This window comes from Calypte anna, chromosome 2 (assembly GCF_003957555.1).
Source record: "Calypte anna isolate BGI_N300 chromosome 2, bCalAnn1_v1.p, whole genome shotgun sequence".
Lineage (NCBI taxonomy): Eukaryota > Metazoa > Chordata > Aves > Apodiformes > Trochilidae > Calypte > Calypte anna.
The window spans coordinates 95,727,167-95,745,403 of NC_044245.1; positions in this window are offsets into that span (position 1 = coordinate 95,727,167).

An 18,237-nucleotide genomic window follows, 5' to 3' on the forward strand; every position below is an offset into this window, starting at 1 on the left:
TCCAGTAGGTAATAAATTTGAGGAATAACTCGACGAAATTTTGTTCCAGTTTAAAATCTTAAGAAAATATTTTAGGTTTATATGGCATCTTAACTCTATCTGCTGTCAGATTAATGCACAAGAAAACCTGTGTGCTTGTAGAAATGTTTTATATTTTTCTATTCATTTTCCCACATTGCTTTCATTGTGTCAGGAGTATTACTGTAATGAATGATTTGTCATCAGCAATGGAACCTTATGCGTAAAAAATCTGATTGTCAGCTACAAGAAGGAAAAAACACTATTTTGTAGTTTAAGTGTTTTTTTCTAGATTTGGATTAGTTCTTAGTTGCAAATTTCAGCAACCTATACAATGAGAATGGTGAGAACGGTACCTCACAAAGAACAGCCTATCTTGGTTTCTAAGGTCAAGACAGTGGCACTGCCACTGTTTTTTTCTCTCTGGCCCTAAGAGACAATCAGCATGAAAATCTTAAGGAAGATGCAATCAAAAGGGTTATAGAATCAGCTTACTAGCCTGTAGGCTATGGTTTGTTGAGGTGTATTCTTGACCAAGGAAAATGCACAGCAGTCAGTACATCTGGTTAGTCCAGATCAAGTAGAGGGAAGATATGCCTTACAATTTAAGGGGAATTCATGTATTAGCAACTGTGAACTTAACACTGAACAATCTACATAGTTTTGTCAGATGTTCTATTTATATTTCTAGGATTTAAGCATGTGATATGGAAAGACAGTACCACAGTAGAATATCCTAATAAGAACTATTGAAAATTACATCATGCTTGAAAGAACAACAGCATTTACAAATCCCAAAGTGCTTTAGATTTTTTTAGCTAGGGTCTTAGGTAACTGCAGTGGTGTTTTGGATGGAGGGGGGCCACATGGGTGGCTCCTATGATAAGCTGCTGGAAGCTCCTCCAGTTCCAATGCTGGCCCAGTCTCTGTCAAGCAGATATTGGAACCTGGAGGAGGGAGGGTCTACAAGTAATATATTCAAGAAAGGGAAAATGAAACTGCAGAAATGTCATGGTTTTAAACAGTGGATGGACAGTGACAGATGCTCTCTGTTATTCCTACTACCCTTCCAGGGGGAAGAATGGAGAGAAAGTTTAAGATTGAAAGTAGAAAATGACCTGTCTTGCTAAATTACGTCCTTTTCCAGTGATGAAACAAAGAGAAGCAGAGGGAGGGAAAGGAGCAGCAGCAAGAGCCTTAACCCAGCTAACACACCAGCCCCCAAGGGCTCTCTTGGGAACCATTTTATAATGAGCACCATGGGAAGGAATACTGCAATTGGTCCATTTGGGTCACTTGACCCATTCTCTCCTCCCACAGTCTCAGCTACTTCCCATTAATTATAACAGCCACATCCAGAGGCTGGAACTTACTGCTGGTCTCCCAGGCAGAGTTTTTATAACTTGATCTTCTCAAACCAGGACAAGAAATAATTAAAAAACAACACCTGCAGCAAAGAGGAGGCAAAGACACCAAGGTCAGTAACGCGTAGAAGGTACACAAGCAGAGATTTACCCCCAGCCCATGGTGAGATGGCAGCTGTGCCTCTGCAACTCATGGAGGAGCACAGTGAAGCAGTCCCTAAAGGATCATGGTGGGGCAAATGTGGATTCCTAGCCCCTGAAGAGATGGAGCTGCAGCCTGTGCAGGATCACAGAGAGGGGCAGATGTGGATCTGCAGCCATGTAGGACCCCGCACCAGGGGAGGTGATTGCTTCTGAAGCAGCCGAGACTCTGTGTGCAGCCCAGGCGGGAGCAGTCTGTGCCTGAGGGACTGCACCTGTGGGAGGGACTCATGTCGGAGGGGCTGTGAAGGACTCTGCCATGAGAGGGACCCCATGTTGGAGCAGGGAAAGGCTGTGAGGAGTCAGGAATAGTGCGGCCAGGAGGACTAGAGATGAAATTCTCCCTGTATTCAGCACTGGTGAGGCCTCACCTCAGGTACTGTGTACATTTCTGTGCCCCTCACTTCAAGAAGGACATTGAGGTGCTGGAGTGGGTCCATAAGAAAGTGATGAGGCTGTGAATGACTCTGGGGAAAGTCATAAGGAGAGGCTGAGGGAGCTGGGGTTGCTTAGCATGAAGGAGACTCAGGGAGGACCTTATCACTCTCTGCCTGAAGGGAGGTTGTAGTCAGGTGGGGGTCGGACTCTTCTCCAGGCAGCGAGTGACAGGAGGAGAGGGAATGGCCTGAACCTGCACCAGAGGAGGTTTAGGTTGGATATCAGGAAGCACTTCCTCAAGGAGAGGGTGATCAGACATTGGAATGGACTGCCCAGGGAAGCGGTGGAGGTGTTGAAGGAAAGGCTGGATGTGGCGCATAGTGCCATGGTCTAGCCAGTGTGCAGTCTTGAGTCATTGTCTGGACTTGATGATCTCAGAAGTCTTTTCCAGTTTTGATAGCTCAGTGATTCTGTGTCCTACCCCTGAGAAAGAAGGAGCAGCAGAATCTGTGTGTGGTGAACTGATCCTAAACCCCCACTCCCCATCCTCCTGTGCTGCTGAGGGGGAAGCAGGAGTGAAGCAATTTGGGCCTGGGAAGAAGGAAGAGATGGAGGAAAAGTATTGAGATCTGGTCACATTTTCTCTTTCTCCTGATAGATTAATAATTTTTTTTGCCTCAAGCTGAGTCTGTCAGATCTTGCCTCTTACCTTTACTGAGGAGTGAAAACCTCCTTATCCTTGTCTCTATTAAGGAGCCTTTGGGTGAATTTTCTCCTCTCGGTGCCACAGGGGGCTCGGGGTGTGTGAGCAGAAGCCTGGTTGGTACCGGCTGGGCCCAAATGTTGTTGTGGCAGCCAACATTACAATGCAAAGCTGGGTAAAGATTAAGCTTTAGCTTGTGTGTGACTGAACTAAAAATTGAGGAATTATTTTTAAAATGGGTGGAATTATGTGGGTTTACGTTACTCTCTGAAACTAAACAATAAACTTTCAAGAGCTGAATGTAATCTAGGATCAGATCTGTGCTATAACAATTTATGAATAGCTGTGCATCTTCTCTCCTTGAAATTCTATTATTTCAACATGAGCTGCTTGTTCTGGACTGAAAGCAAAACTTAAAGTCTCAGTTATCTTTGCTATATCTACTTTTAATTTTTTTCTTGCCTAAAATTCAGTGGTTTCAATAAAGGAGGCGTAGAAGAAAGAAGTGTGGCATTATTGCAGATGAGATGTTGTAGTCCTAAACTAAGATAATAAAGGTAGGTAGCAAATATAAAGAGAAGGAAACATGTTGACTTTTTATCACTGAGTCTGAGATTTTTACACTGATTTCCTGGTTTTGGAAGATTTGCTTGTGTATTAAAACTTGGATATTTTTGGCTGGGTATTCTAGAGAGTCTGATAAGATGGAAATAAGCAGTATTTAGAGATACTGCAATTATAGATTTACCAGTTAATATCTGAGAAGGACTCTTCTTTTTCCTATTTATAAAACTTGGAAGTTATATTTTGCATGCTAAAATTAGTGCCTTTGACTTATGTTTCCTCTGAAATGGAAAAGTCAAAAGTTAAACAGAGAAAGACCCATAGATAAATTCTAACAGAATCAATTGCAAAGTTGAATTAAAGCAAACACAGAGTCTGTGATTCAATAAAAAATGTGTAAATATTCTATTTAGGTAGAACCTTAACTTTGTAAAGGAAAAAATTGAAACTTGAGGTTTTTGAGTTTTGTAGATTAAATTCTTCTAGGGATATCATAAAATATACTGCAGATGAAGGAAACCATCCTTTGTACCACAGAAAGCAGACAGATAAATGTGTAGCATAATTATTGCATTTCAAATACTGAGTGGGGGGAATGATAGCTAGTCTAAAACTCCTAACTCAAAAAATGAGGAGTATTGTGGTTTCTTTATCTCTGGAATTTTTTTATTTTTTTTTTAATTAAGACTGATTTAAAAGAAGTTATTATTCAAAAAAGAAGCTGTGCAAAATGACTGTAGGCTTCATAGCTGCAGAAAGTCTAGGTGATTATAGGGGACCTTTCTGGTTATAAAATCTATGCTTACGAACAAAGAAAAGACTTTTCAAAGGAGCAAGACTCATTTATTTTCATTTATCTGTATAAAAATGCCAAAGGGATTCATTGAAGCTAAGTAACAAGATGACAATTTTTAAAAGATATTTAACACTTATATGAATCTTGAAGACGTCAAGAATTTTACTGAAAGTTAATAATAGGAAGGAAATGTTGAGCCTTAATAACACATTTACATCTCTGAACTCAGGATAAGAATAAATTTAGACAGCTAAATATATTTATCCTTTGCTTTGAAAAGTAGCCAAAGAAAAAATGATTGGTGAGCTCCCAGAATACATATAGGTGTATATGTTTTCGTGGGAGAAAAAAGAGACAGTAATTTAAGGACACTGAAGATTTTTTAAAGATATTTATTTCCTTTTTAAATTTAATATAGAGCCAGACACTGCCAATGACAAGTTCCTAGCTTTGATTAACCTTGGATCCTTTCCAGCCAGTTAACAGTTTCTTATGACAAAGTTGTTGCATTTATCAGATTACAAATGCAGCAACTGTTCCCTAACCCCACCTCCTATGATTTTAGTCAAACTGCTTAGAGTCTAACCATAAATCAGTCTGATAGGGTGAAATATTTAATTAGCCAAAAACCCATTTACTCAGTAAAGGTTGTGAACCTCTTTAGCTGAACTTACATTACAGCATATTTAAAGCCTTAAGGAGTTAAGAAGTTAATATTAAAAAAAAAAAAGGTACATGTTTTTTATACTCATTTATACTTTGTTTCCAAAGTAATTTATAACAAGTAAAAAAAAATACAAAATAATTAATAATTAAATGTTACATGGGAAAGTACTTCACATATGTTTACTTTTACTTGAAAGAGTCACCAATGAAAAGCAAATTACAGGCTTTAGAAAGCTATAGAGAGTTGCAGAAGCACTTGAAGTGAGCCAGAGCTTTGATATATGTGTATAACTTTGAGGGAGAACTTCTGAAACCGAGAACAATGACCTTTAGGAAGGATGGTATAAAAATAAAAAGTTTTCAAACCACATCTGTTCCCTGTATAGCATGTCCTTCCAGGGTGGGGTCTTTCCATCCTTGTTGCTGTCAGTCTGTCAAGTTTTATTGGCCTTTTGGGTTACAATAAGCTTTTCAAAGGCACTCTGGAAACTTCTGACAGAAGTCACCCAGAGGCTTTGATAACTCTGCTCTGGAAAGCAGCCTGGACAAAGCAGCAAAGCAGTCCTCCTCTTGCCACTTTTTTGGGACCCAGCCTACAACAGCATATGGCAAATAGGGTACAGAAAAAAAACCCTCAAAACTTGTGTTTATCTCAATCACACATCTTACTTGAAAGGAAAGCATTGATATTTCTTGCTTTTACCCCTCAGTTCCTTAATATTAACTGAATTAGCAGATCAGTCTTCTTAGAGTCTTGTCCTGCAAGCTGGATAGCTTAGTCTGCAGCTGGATAGCTCTACTTTTAAAAAAATAGAGCCCTTGTTGACTGGAACAAATAATTGTTTCACCTAGATATTGATAGTTTACAGTGCAGGTAGAAACATGGTGAACAATCACTAAGTTTCTTCACACATTTATGTAAAATGTAGGCCATTGGCTAATGCTATAAAATGTAAGATTAAAGAATGCCAGCATAATCTTTTTTTCCTAACCTTAAAATAACTTGAATCTATGCATTTTATTAGAAAACATTGTGGAAGCCATTGGCCTCTAGAGCAGTAATTGTTACCCTTATTTTTCCTGCTTATTCTGTAGCTCGATAGAGGAAAGTGACTGCCATGCCCCTCCTTTGTTCTGCTCCACAATAGAAGCCTCCTTGTACATAGCAGGAGTAGGAACAGCATTGAGAAAGCAGTTTGCATGAGTGCTTGGACTAGAGTGTGTCTGCCAAAGTCAGAGAAAGGTTTTTTCCAGTAGTGTGAAGGAAAATGGAGATTTTTTTCTTGGAAGAATTCAGAATCCATTTGAAATATTCATTATGGCTTACTTGTTCATTGATATTAGAAGTGACCTTGTTCAGTGTTTAGTATTCAATAAAGCAGGAACATATATGCTGCTCATAGAGCAGTATGCCTTACATGCTGATATGCTGGTAGATACAGAAAAACATATCCCCAGCTTCCTGAACCTTGATATATTAGGTAGTACAAAAGAGGAAATAACAAAAAATTTAACTATTTTAACTATTTCTAAAAAGAACTTCAAGAATAGTTAAAAACTGTAAATCAAAAAATGTGAGGCATACAAACAGGGTAAATATCTTATGACATTTGTAAGTATATATAACTTTTTTCAATAAGAGAGTAATTAAAAGAGAGAAATACAAAGAACAAAGCCTATATCAGTGTTTGCAATAAAACTTAGTTTATATGTGGTGCTGAATGGGGCTGCATCCAGTTGGCGGCCGCTCACCAGTGGTGTCCCCCAGGGATCAGTGTTGGGCCCAGTTCTGTTCAATATCTTCATTGATGATTTAGATGAGGGGATTGAGTCCATCATCAGCAAATTTGCAGATGACACTAAGCTGGGGGGGAGTGTCGATCAACTGGAAGGCAGGAGGGCTCTGCAGAGGGACCTGGACAGACTGGAGAGTTGGGCTGATTCCAATGGGATGAGGTTTAACACGGCCAAGTGCCGGGTCCTGCACTTTGGCCACAACAACCCCATGCAGCACTACAGGCTGGGCACAGAGTGGCTGGAGAGCAGCCAGGCAGAAAGGGACCTGGGAGTCTGGATTGGCAGGAAGCTGACCATGAGCCAGCAGTGTGCCCAGGTGGCCAAGAAAGCCAATGGCATCCTGGCCTGTATCCAGAACAGCGTCGCCAGCAGGTCCAAGGAAGTGATTCTGCCCCTATACTCAGCCCTGGTGAGGCCACACCTCGAGTCCTGTGTCCAGTTCTGGGCCCCTCAGTTCGGAAAGGATATCGAGGTGCTGGAGCAGGTCCAAAGGAGGGCAACCAGGCTGGTGAAGGGACTCAAGCACAGACCCTATGAGGAGAGGCTGAGGGAGCTGGGGCTGTTCAGCCTGGAGAAGAGGAGGCTCAGGGGAGACCTCATCGCTCTCTACAACTACCTGAAAGAAGGTTGTAGCCAGGTGGGGGTTGGGCTCTTTTGCCAGACGACTTTCAACAAGACAAGAGGGCATGGTCTTAAGTTGTGCCAGGGGAAATTTAGGTTAGATATTAGAAAGAATTTCTTTACAGAGAGAGTGATCTGACATTGGAATGGGCTGCCCAGGGAAGTAGTGGATTCTCCATCGCTAGAGATATTTAAAAAGAGACTGGATGTGGCACTCAGTGCCATAGTCTAGCAACCGCAATGGTGGTAAAAGGGTTGGACTCGATGATCTCTGAGGTCCCTTCCAACCCAGCCAATTCTATGAGTCTATGATTTCTCTGAAATTTATAAACATGACATTTTTTAAAACCATGATGTTTATGAATTGTCACAATTTAAAGTGCTTTTGTTCCTTTTTTGGGGGGAAAATGTTCCTCATATGCCTTTTTTTTTTTGTTTTGGACTTTCATCGAATCAGTTTTATTTCAAATTTTTTAGAATGAGGGAGCCACAGTTTCACAAAGTAAGCAACACTGGAAAGGTTATTTTGGGGACTGCTGTACTTTGTACTATAAAATGTGAGTATATTTAGTAAAATTGTTCATTCTTATTTTCAAAATTTGTAGCTCACATATAGAGTAGGAAGAGTGCAAGTAGCAAGCAGATTAGCATTTCTGGGAACTGTGCTTATTTAATGTGAATAGAATGAGGCTATGAACACAGCTGGGTAGAAGCATATTAGCATATTGGGCTTTGATCACAAAAAAACCCCAAAACATTTAGCTTTTGTTAACTGAATAGTAACTGTGTTTAAAGTTACTGATTAACTAGCCTGATACATTTACATTTTGCGATGATGTACAAATAGGTCACAGACTACTAAAAGTAATTTTTTTGAGTTTACTCAAAAATTACTGCTCTGATTTAGGTCAGACCTTTCTACTGTAGCTGTCATGGAATAACATGGAAGAAGTGATAGTAATGAGAGTGCAGAAGTTATAGAACAAGATACTCCAGCTGTACTGTGGTAGAACTTGTCTCTTGAACTTTCCCCAAGATGTAAAGCTTTTCATGACTTTTTTCATCTCGTTCTTCAAAGATAATACTGTGAGTGAAAGAGAGCTGATAAAAATCATGGTAAACTTTATCTTGGTGGGCATATTTCTGTTACAGTAATCTAAAATTAAAATACTCTTTGCCCCTTGGATTTTGTTTAATAATCCCATTAATGTGGTGGTGTTTCATGAGCACTTGATCTGTTTCTCATTTGATCCCACTGTGAACTTGTTCAGGAGGCTAAACAGCAAAAGAAAATTAAAAAGTGAATAATTTTCTGCTGTGTCAGGTTTTTTAAAAGCAATCAGATGTGCACCAGTGCAAGAGAGAAGCTGGAACCATGTATTTTCCATAGTGATTCTAAGGTGACTGTTCAGTCAAACAGAGCTAAAGTAACAGGTATTTATATGGACCTTAAGAGTATTCTGATGCCCAACTGTTTAAACTGTTTTTGGGCTAGGATGATAGATGATTTTTTAAAAAGGGAACCTTGATATGTTACCTGAGTAAATACAAGTTAATTACATCCCGTTGTTAAAGATTTCATAAGATGATCCTACAGAAATTTTAAATAACAAAACTGAGATATTTATATATTCCTTTATTTGTACTCCCTTACTGCACGGAAGAATATATCCCAGCCAGAAAAAGAGTATGCAAATCAGCAGCACACTGTGCAGCTGCCACAAGAAGAACCTACCCTGGACAGCAGCATTAGTTCAAAGGCATCTGCATCAGCTTTCCTTTTGACATAGTTTTACAGGGTTTTTTCTTTATCTCCAGACAATATTTCCAAGCGACTCAGATCTTTTATCTCTTAAAGTCTTATCCTGTGCCTTTATTAAAATATAACAAGTCATGATGTGGGGCATTTAGTATCCTGAGACTTCCTTTCGTCTTCATATAATTTATAAATGCAATAAATCCCTATAAATAAAGATCTTAGAGGCTATAAATGTTACAACTACATTAAGCTGCATTTTTGAAAATGGGGAAAGCTACTAAGTAATAAATAGCAAGTACCATGTTTCCTGTGACATCTCTAAAGTTTACAAAAGATATGAAAATCAAATGGAGGGATAGATAAAGTTTTGTTTCACAAAGCTATATTTTCTTCACCTTTCTTTCACATATTCTTAATTGCCAACAGCACATACAAAGCAAGGTTTTGGCTTAGGTGGATTTTTTTTTTCCCCTCTGGGCATGACGATACTTGAACAGTTTTCTTCAAACCTTTGCACAAATAATTTTCTATCTGTACATTTTGTAGAGGATTCTTGCTATAATTTTTAAGATGTAATGACTGTCTTTCTGTCTGTCTATAGAACACATGCAGAAACATCCTATCACTTTATGTGAGCCAAATGTCATTCCAGATATTTTTTTAGCCACTCACACAAGTACCAGCTGGGACAGGTGTACACCTTTCACCTGTTATTTATTGCTTACTAGTGCATGTTTTTCATTATTCCCTAACATGTATATTTTAGTGCTAAATATAATAAAGTGCTTCTGAAATAAAATAGAGGATTTTTTTGTCATTGCTTAGATATGGGTGTGCAATGTTCCTAACTGTGAAGCTGTTTTGAACTGCAATTTAGTTGAGGTTTTATTTTTATTTTTCTTATTATTTGCAAACTATGATATAAAAGCAACTAACGTAAGATCAGTAAAATAAATACATTTGATTGAAAGTAGTGTTGAAAGCACTCAATGTCAGTTCTGCACAGTATTTCAAATCTACTCTTACAGAATACTCCACACACACTATGGAAAAAAACAAACTAGCTTTTTCTTTTTATGAGGTCTCTTGTTCTTAACTTTCAATAATTAAAATATTTTAGCTAGAAAAATGTTAGTATTAAATGTTCAAATGATTTTCTGCTTAGAGTAATCATCTCTAGGAATGGTGGGGAAACCACGTATGCAGCCTAGGCTGCCACTGCTTTTACACACTAGAATTAAAACCATTAACAGTGTTTGCAATCCAGTGTATATGTATTTCTGCTGCATGAAGCCATAATATTTAAACATTGCTTATCTAAGATAATGACAAAATACTCGGACTTCACAAATATTTTCAAGTCTTATGTAAATAATCTTTTTCTCCATTACTTCTGGCAGAGGTTTGACTCAAGTTGCTACTGGGATTGTGTGTTCATGTGATGTATTGGACAGCAAAAGAAAAAAGACAGTTATCAATTCACATCTGAAAATGTATGGAAATTTAAAGGGTCCTTAATTTAATTCATAGATTCTATGATTCAAAACAAACAAAAAAGCCAGCATCAAGAAAAAAGACGTTTGAAATTAAGGACCCTTTAAATTTGTGTGTTTGTTTGTTTTTTGTTTACTATACTGCGAAGTAAGGTAGACAATTAATGTGATGGGGAGAAAAGAGAAAATGCAGCATGCCTTACATCCTGAGGAGAAGCTGTCATGCAGAGCACTGTATCATTCTCATTTTAAGGTCTTCCACCAGAGGAGTATTAATCTTGACAGGGTTTACCCTTCTATCTCATTAGAGACGGTGCAAACCTGCTGTGATGCGGGGTTTCACATCTTAAGAATTCTCTCCTGCAGGGAGGAAATGAAAAAGATTTCATCAAAATATCCTCTGAAAATCCGTTCTGAGAAGCTGGTCTCCCTGCTGTTAACAGGCAGTGGTAGCAGCAGTGCCCCGTTACTGTATTTGTTTTTTTTTTTTTAATGAAATGCTTCTTGCATTCTCTAGGGAGGCAGAGGTGTTAAAAAGCTCTGCCTATCTCAGACTACTTTCTCAGACTGCCCTACTATCAGGGCAGAGCTACAGCTTTCTCCGTCCACATATCTGCCTTCCCTCTCCTCTCCCTCCCTCTGCTTTAGTCCATTGCTTTTCCTACTTTTCTTAAGTGCCTATAGACTAAGTCTTTTCTTGTTGGTCACATAGCGTTTGTCCAATTTAAAATACATTGGCACCAGTGTTTTCTTGGTCACTTGCTAAGCACTAGAATAATATTTGCTGGCAGTGAGGAATTCCGGTAAGTGTGTAAGGTCAGGACTTGAACTGAACCTTTCTTATAAACTTGGGTTTTCACAACTACAAGAAAAGTAGGAATTTTAAATGAATTTTAAATTCAGTATGAGCTGCATATTCCAGTCTGTTGCTCCAGAAAGAAGCTGAACCTCTTGTCTTGGGGTGGCAGAGCAGACAGGGATCACTTTACTACATGTATATATGTATATGTGTGTTTATATATATATGTGTGTGTGTGTGTGTGTGTATACCTATATATATATGTAAAAGTAGATTTAAAAGTTCTGAAAATTGGAAGGAAAAAGTGAATCTTGATGTTTAGCATGTAAAGACTGTAATTATCCTTTTGCCTTCAAAGGACTTTTTTTTCTTTTTTTAAAATCTTCTATTTTAAGATCAGCATAGCTTATTCTTGTTTACAATTTCTAGTAGCATAGCTTCTGTTGCACAGAACTTTTAGCAATTATCATAGCTTTCAGCTAAACAGTATTTCTAATGAACAGTGTAAGTTTCTTACTTTTAAGAGTTTTTAGTTGCCTAGACTTTGAGTCACTTGGACTCTGCACATCAGGTCAAGTTCTTAATAATTAGCATGTGATACAATAACCGTAATCTAGACTCCAAATTTACTTAGAAGAATGCAAAGCACTCACTCAGTTTGGTATCAGCCTACCAAGTGAACTCTGACTAGTAAGATTTGCTGGTGGAAAAGGAGGAAGATAATTTGAAAGAATGAGTTTTATAACACATTGCCATGAAAATTTCAGAGTTCTTCATGTGAATGACTTCCAGCACAACACCATGTCCTCTTAGACCAATCACATCTACAACACATTATCATTCTGTGGCCTTCTCATATGCAAACATCTGAGTTTTCATAAAGACTGGTGGGTTAGTGGTAGCTATTAATGATGTTCAGCAAGCAGTGATATGTGAGGTGTTTCTGGGTTGCTTAGTAATATATGCATGTAATTTTATGTTGTTCTTCTTGGATGATAAATTTGTATTTGAACTATTTGAATGCATTTCTTTATAGAGATGTTTGAGAATGTGCCTTCTGTTTTAGGATTATTTTTCTCATGACAAATCAATAATAAAAACACAAAGATTGTTTCCAGAAAAATAAATGTTTGTGTTGATTCACAGCAGCTTCAAATATATTCTGGCTGTTTGTACATTCTGAAATAATTTGATTTTCTGTATGTATTTTTCCCCTCATGGATTGAGGTAGGTTTTTTCAATTTTAATTTGTATTGCATTAAGATGCTGGAGATAAGATTTTTTTTTTTTTAGTGTTTTAAAGGCATAACTCTCATTTACTAGAGTAATCTGAAAAATATCACTATATATTTTTTATCATCTTTGACATTTTCATTTTTTTTCCTTAGCACTTCCTTTTATGTCATAATAGAATTGGTTTTTTTTCTTTAAAAGAGAATCAGCATAAAAGCAGGGAAAAACACAAATACTCAGAAAAAAATTGAGTTCATATATGGAGTTTTCAATTACCTGAATTATTCTTTAGAAATGAACAAATTAGTGCCACTTGCAAATGCCCACACATGCCACGTCTAACTAGCAGAATAGAAAGAGTAGAAAAGTGGCCTGGTGTAGTGGAAGAATGAAACCAAGTTCTTAAAATTCAGTTTTTTGTAGTGGCTCTTGAAGTGAGCTTAACATTAATTTTGGGGTTTGCTTCTTGGCTTTACTTCAAGATCCAGGCATATACAGGACTAAATAATGCTGATTACTTTTTAATTTGTTAATAAAAAAAATCTCTATGTAAGATTTTAAGCAAATGTATTTTTCCTGTGTAGTTACACATGTATTTTTATTGACTTCTTATTGACGGAACTTGGCATTCTATTAACCTCTTAAGCCATTCATTTACTGCTTATTTAGTAAACTAATCTAAATTTCTAGACCTTCAAAGTGGTGTTGAAATAGTTTATTTCTGTATGACGCAAGACCCAGAAAATTTCCTAGGATTAAAAATATCTTTAATATTTTTTAGTTGAAGCTTACTTGAAACCTTTCACTGTTGCTGTTTTTTTCTAAAAGTTTAGTATTTACAGCCATGACAGGAGCAATACAAAATTGAGAAAAAAATAAACAATTTTTGGGCTTAGTAAACAAAATAACTTGCATTCATTTGCAGGAATATTCTTATTCATACTTTTTCAAGTATGTAATCAGAGCTTTCAGTTGCAATGGAGCATTAATTGTGTGGATACTTTTTTCCTGTTAAATCGCTGTGTGGTAATAAACTGTTCCTGAGCTAGCTAAGTATCTCTTAGTTGCTATTAATTTAATACAAATACAGGATGGTATTGGACTATATTTTGCTTTTATCTCTAGTATGTATTTTTTCAGTGAGTAAAGATCCTCATGTTTAAAGATACCCTGAACTAAATTTGCCCCTCAAATGTGACTGTGATGATTATCTGGAGCATTGATTGCTGTAGAAAAAAAAGAAATTGTCTTATTGTTTTCTTCATGTAAATGCAATCACGCCTCTGAAAGTTGTTTGTCCCCTAAATCAGGAGCACTGCTTCAGAATCAGGGACATATCCTGGATCACACTTTTGCTGGAAGAAAAAAACCAAAAAAACCTGGGACAACTGTGGATTAATGTTACTAATAAAGTTGAGATTTTTCTCTCTATATTCTAGCAAAATAATTGCCATAATTAATATTCAGAAAGTTATAATTTATTCTAAAACTGATAAAATGCTTCTCTGTTCATCCAGTTTCACTGGGGAATATCTAAAGTGAGTCAGGCTGTGAATCTAACAGTGAGAGAGCAACTGAATCTTATTAGAACACTGACAAGATGTTTGTCCAGACAGGATACCTGTTGATGCAAATTTGTCTAATCACTGACATTTTGGCTAAGGGATGTGATGGAAGATGATTGATGCATGAGCTCCACATTTGCTTCTCATTCTGGTGAGTCAAGAACTTGTCAGTGTAGAGAAAATAAGGATTTTACAGAGTAAGATGCTGGTTCCATAGGTAAACAGGAATGATTTGGCTGCCACCTTTGGCAAACTTAGTCTTTAGGTAGAGAAGTGACATATTCACAGGTGGCAGCATAGACTGCATATTTCAAGGCAGAAGCAGACCCTTCTAAGAGAAGAGCTTATATTAAGACTTCAGTTTCAACAAGAAATTTCCTGAGATAATTTAGAACTCTGGTTATGTGGGAAATGAGCTATATACTTGAATTTGAATGGTACTTAAAGTTTTTTTCTGAATAACTATATTAACTGAATTTGACTCTGGAATTTATATTTGAAAATCATCTTATTCAGAGGGTTTGTTAGCAAAGACAGTAATTTTTGAGGACAGGTAAAAAATGAGACTAGTAGGGAGAACTGGAGGGTTAAAGAGCATTGTGTACCATTCTGAATGTATATTTTAAGTAGATTTCTCCATTTGTAAGATGAGATTAATTCTATGTAGACTGAGAGTTGCAAGGAATATTTCAACTCCTTTGTAAGGCCAGGCATGATTGCTTAAATTCTTCTCAGTTTCTTTTCCCCAGTGAGAAAACATCAGTCCCTAGAGAAGATGATGTTCCAGCTTGCAATGAGACACTAGTAAATGAGGGTTTGTTGGTACCTTTAAATGATCATTAGTACTAAAGTATGGTGCTCCATACTACAGCACACCAATAAATTAAAGTCTTCATTGGCAGTTGTGGATCATAGAATGGTTTGAGTTAGAAGGGATCTTAAAGAACATACAGTTCCAACCCTCCTGCCATGGTCAGGGACACCTTCCACTAGACCACGCTGCTCAAATAAACAGTCCTGGAAAGATGAAGCAAATGCGTTTCATACTAAGATCTTTCAGCTTTTATTATATTTCTACTAATTTTAGTTCTAGCAAGGTCAAGAGGTTTGCAATGAAAAAACGCTAGTGTAACACTGAAATTTACATGTATGTTGCCAGGTATAATAATTTGTTAGTTTAATGAAACTCTTCATCATATTATTCAACTAAAAGCATTTAATTTGACATATTTTTCATAGCAGCTGAAAAAGAACATTCTAAGACAAGTATGGTTCCCTCATTCTCACTACCACATTTTTTTCCAAGAGACAAAAGACACACTTGATAGGGTATGATTGCAGTTTGATTTTCACACAGCTAGTGAAGGGACTTGTGTAAATCCATTTTTGGAATTAAAGAAAAGCTGATGAACAATAATGTGAGGTGGAAGGAACCCTCAATGATCATTAAGTCTACCTCCTCACTTCTCTCATCTTTTCTCCTCTTTGCCCTTCTCTATTCTCCTCTCTTCACCTCACCTCGAAGACCTCATCTCTGCTCACCAGCAGGGGCCTCTGTGTTCCAGGCACTTAGCTCCACTATCTTAGGATGTTTCTCATTCTTGGTTTGCTCTAAAAATACTTTTATAGCATTTGAAATTAATTTAGTTTATGAAGTTTGAGACTTTCATTTTTAAAAGTTAATAAATAAGTCCATCGAGAAGCTTCCAAGGCCCAGATTTAATATTTTTTTCCCTGGCAGACACTTCCCTTCAGTCTGCAAATACTGCTGCCTTACCAACTCTGTCTCCCACTTCCTCTCTTTCCTAACACTCCGATAAACATGGATAAATAGCAAACTCACATAGCATGGTTCTCTGAGGGCATTTAAACTCTTGCCAGTAGCACAGCATGTCTTAATCAGAACAGTTGCAATTTTGAATAGGAAAAGCCAATACATCCCCATCCAGAGGAACTGAAAACAATTACAGAGGGAACTTGGAAACTGTTTTGCCCACAACTTTTCATGATTTACTCATTTTATCTTCCAGTACTAACTTAACTCTCTAAAACTCGAAATTGTTTCACGTAAGATTTTTTCAGTGAGATAATTTTCGAAGGTTAAAAAATATCACTGAAGCCCATTTTATGTCTTCCCTGCAATTTGGGGTTCAGGGTTGTGTGAGGACTGGCTTGCATTAGACTAATATGAATATCTTGGCTGGGAAAGGGGCTGCAGCACTGGGTTACTGTAGTGGAACAAAGCAATCAGACGCCTCTGATTACCGAGAAGTGGGTGTGAGCTGGTATCAAATCCACCTGTGCCCAATTAGGGCAGGCCCCCTATTGAGCATGTGCAAGACCAGGGGGCCAATAAAAGGTGAAACTCACAGCCACAGACTAGCTCGCTCTCAAGCACTGTATTACCTTTATTGCGCCACTAGGGCTCATCGCCTCCAAGGTGAGGCTCTCTGTGGAGTCTCGAACATGGGGCTTTCGGCATTGCAAGTTACGATGTCACAATCCAGTGGAACCCATTTCATTTTCCTCAGTACCCTCCAGACAGCTGCCTACAGCTTCTTTTCTGCATGGAAGTCCTTTCACCCAAGAAGAGCTGAATTTGTGATCAGGGTTGTGGAAAACACAACTTCTTGAAGAAAGTATCAGTGTATTATTGGGATTACAGCTTCCTTTTTTATTTTTTATTTTTTGTTTTTTTTAATTGAATTTGTGATAAGGACTTTTATTTATTCCTCCTTTAATTACATTTATTTTGTTACAAAAAAGGGAGATTGCTGCATGAGCTAGACTACCATACTGTCTATTTTGGCTGGATAAGGAAAGTTTCCCACCAAAATTCTTGTTATTCTTGTTAGTGTAACTTGTCCACATTGTGTAGGTTTCAATGCCAGGATATTCTTCAAAATAAACAAACAAACAAAAAAACCACCAAAAAAACCAAAAAAACAACAACAAAAAAGGAAATTTTACTGTCAACATTTTTAGTATAATAACAACAATAATCATCCTGCTAAATTATTTATTTCTATTTTAAGATAAGTACAGGAATTATTTAAAATATTGCCTCAAAAAGATTCAAAAGAAATGGAAGTCGTTAAAAACAACAGACCGATAATTGTGAAATAAGAAATTGCTTTATGGTGCCAATAAGAGATGAAAAAATATTTAAATTAAAAGAAAACAGGAAAACAATTTAATTTTAAGAAGCAAAAGAGGACCTAGACTTCTTTTGGTAATTTCTTTATGCAATTTGCAGCTTCAAGTTCAGATATTCTTTGTGCCTTTCAGATACATTTTCATAGAATCATAGAATTGGCTGGGTTGGAAGGGACCTCAGAGATCATCAAGTCCGACTCTTGATCCATTACCACTGCAGCTAAGTAGACTATGGCACTGAGTGCCACATCCAGTCTCTTTTTAAATATCTCCAGGGATGGAGAATCCACTACTTCCCTGGGCAGCCCATTCCAATGCTTGATCACCCTCTCCATAAAGAAATTCTTTCTAATATCCAACCTAAACATCCCCTGGCACAACTTAAGACCATGCCCTCTTGTCTTGTTGAAAGTCGTCTGGCAAAAGAGCCCAACCCCCACCTGGCTCCAACCTCCTTTCAGGGAGTTGTAGAGAGTGATGAGGTCTCCCCTGAGCCACCTCTTCTTCAGGCTGAACAGCCCCAGCTCCCTCAGCCTCTCCTCATAGGGTCTGCTCGAGTCCCTTCACCAGCCTGGTTGCCCTCCTTTGGACCTGACTTTGGACCTCCTTTCTACCTGACGAAATTTTTTCTGATGGTAAAGTGCAGGTATGGATATAGCAGCAATAATAAAATGTGCATACTCTTTGTAATATTTAAATAACTGGAAAAACAGGGGGGGTTCCTGTGTTATAGATATGGCATATCTTTGTAATACTTTCCAGCACAATACTTTGATTAGGCTGGAGTCAGTTAGAATTCCTATCTGAAGTATTTATGCAGGTTGATGGAAGAGCATAAATTGTTGGAATGTTTTAGTACTAGATAAAATTATTTCCTGTCTTCAGGGATAAATAATTTCACCCTCTAATTACTGTCAATAAACTTTAAATTTAATTTACAATGAGTGTAAAAGTCTTCCTGAGATAACCTGAAACCTGGATGTTTTTTCTTTTACCTTTAGTTCAAATTCTCTGGAGTTCTTTTTATCTTTAGGCTTTTTGCCTCTCTACTCCCTTGACAATTCCAATTAATGCTTTTTGAGAAGCATTTCTACAGTGTGTCACATCACAGCATGGTATACTGT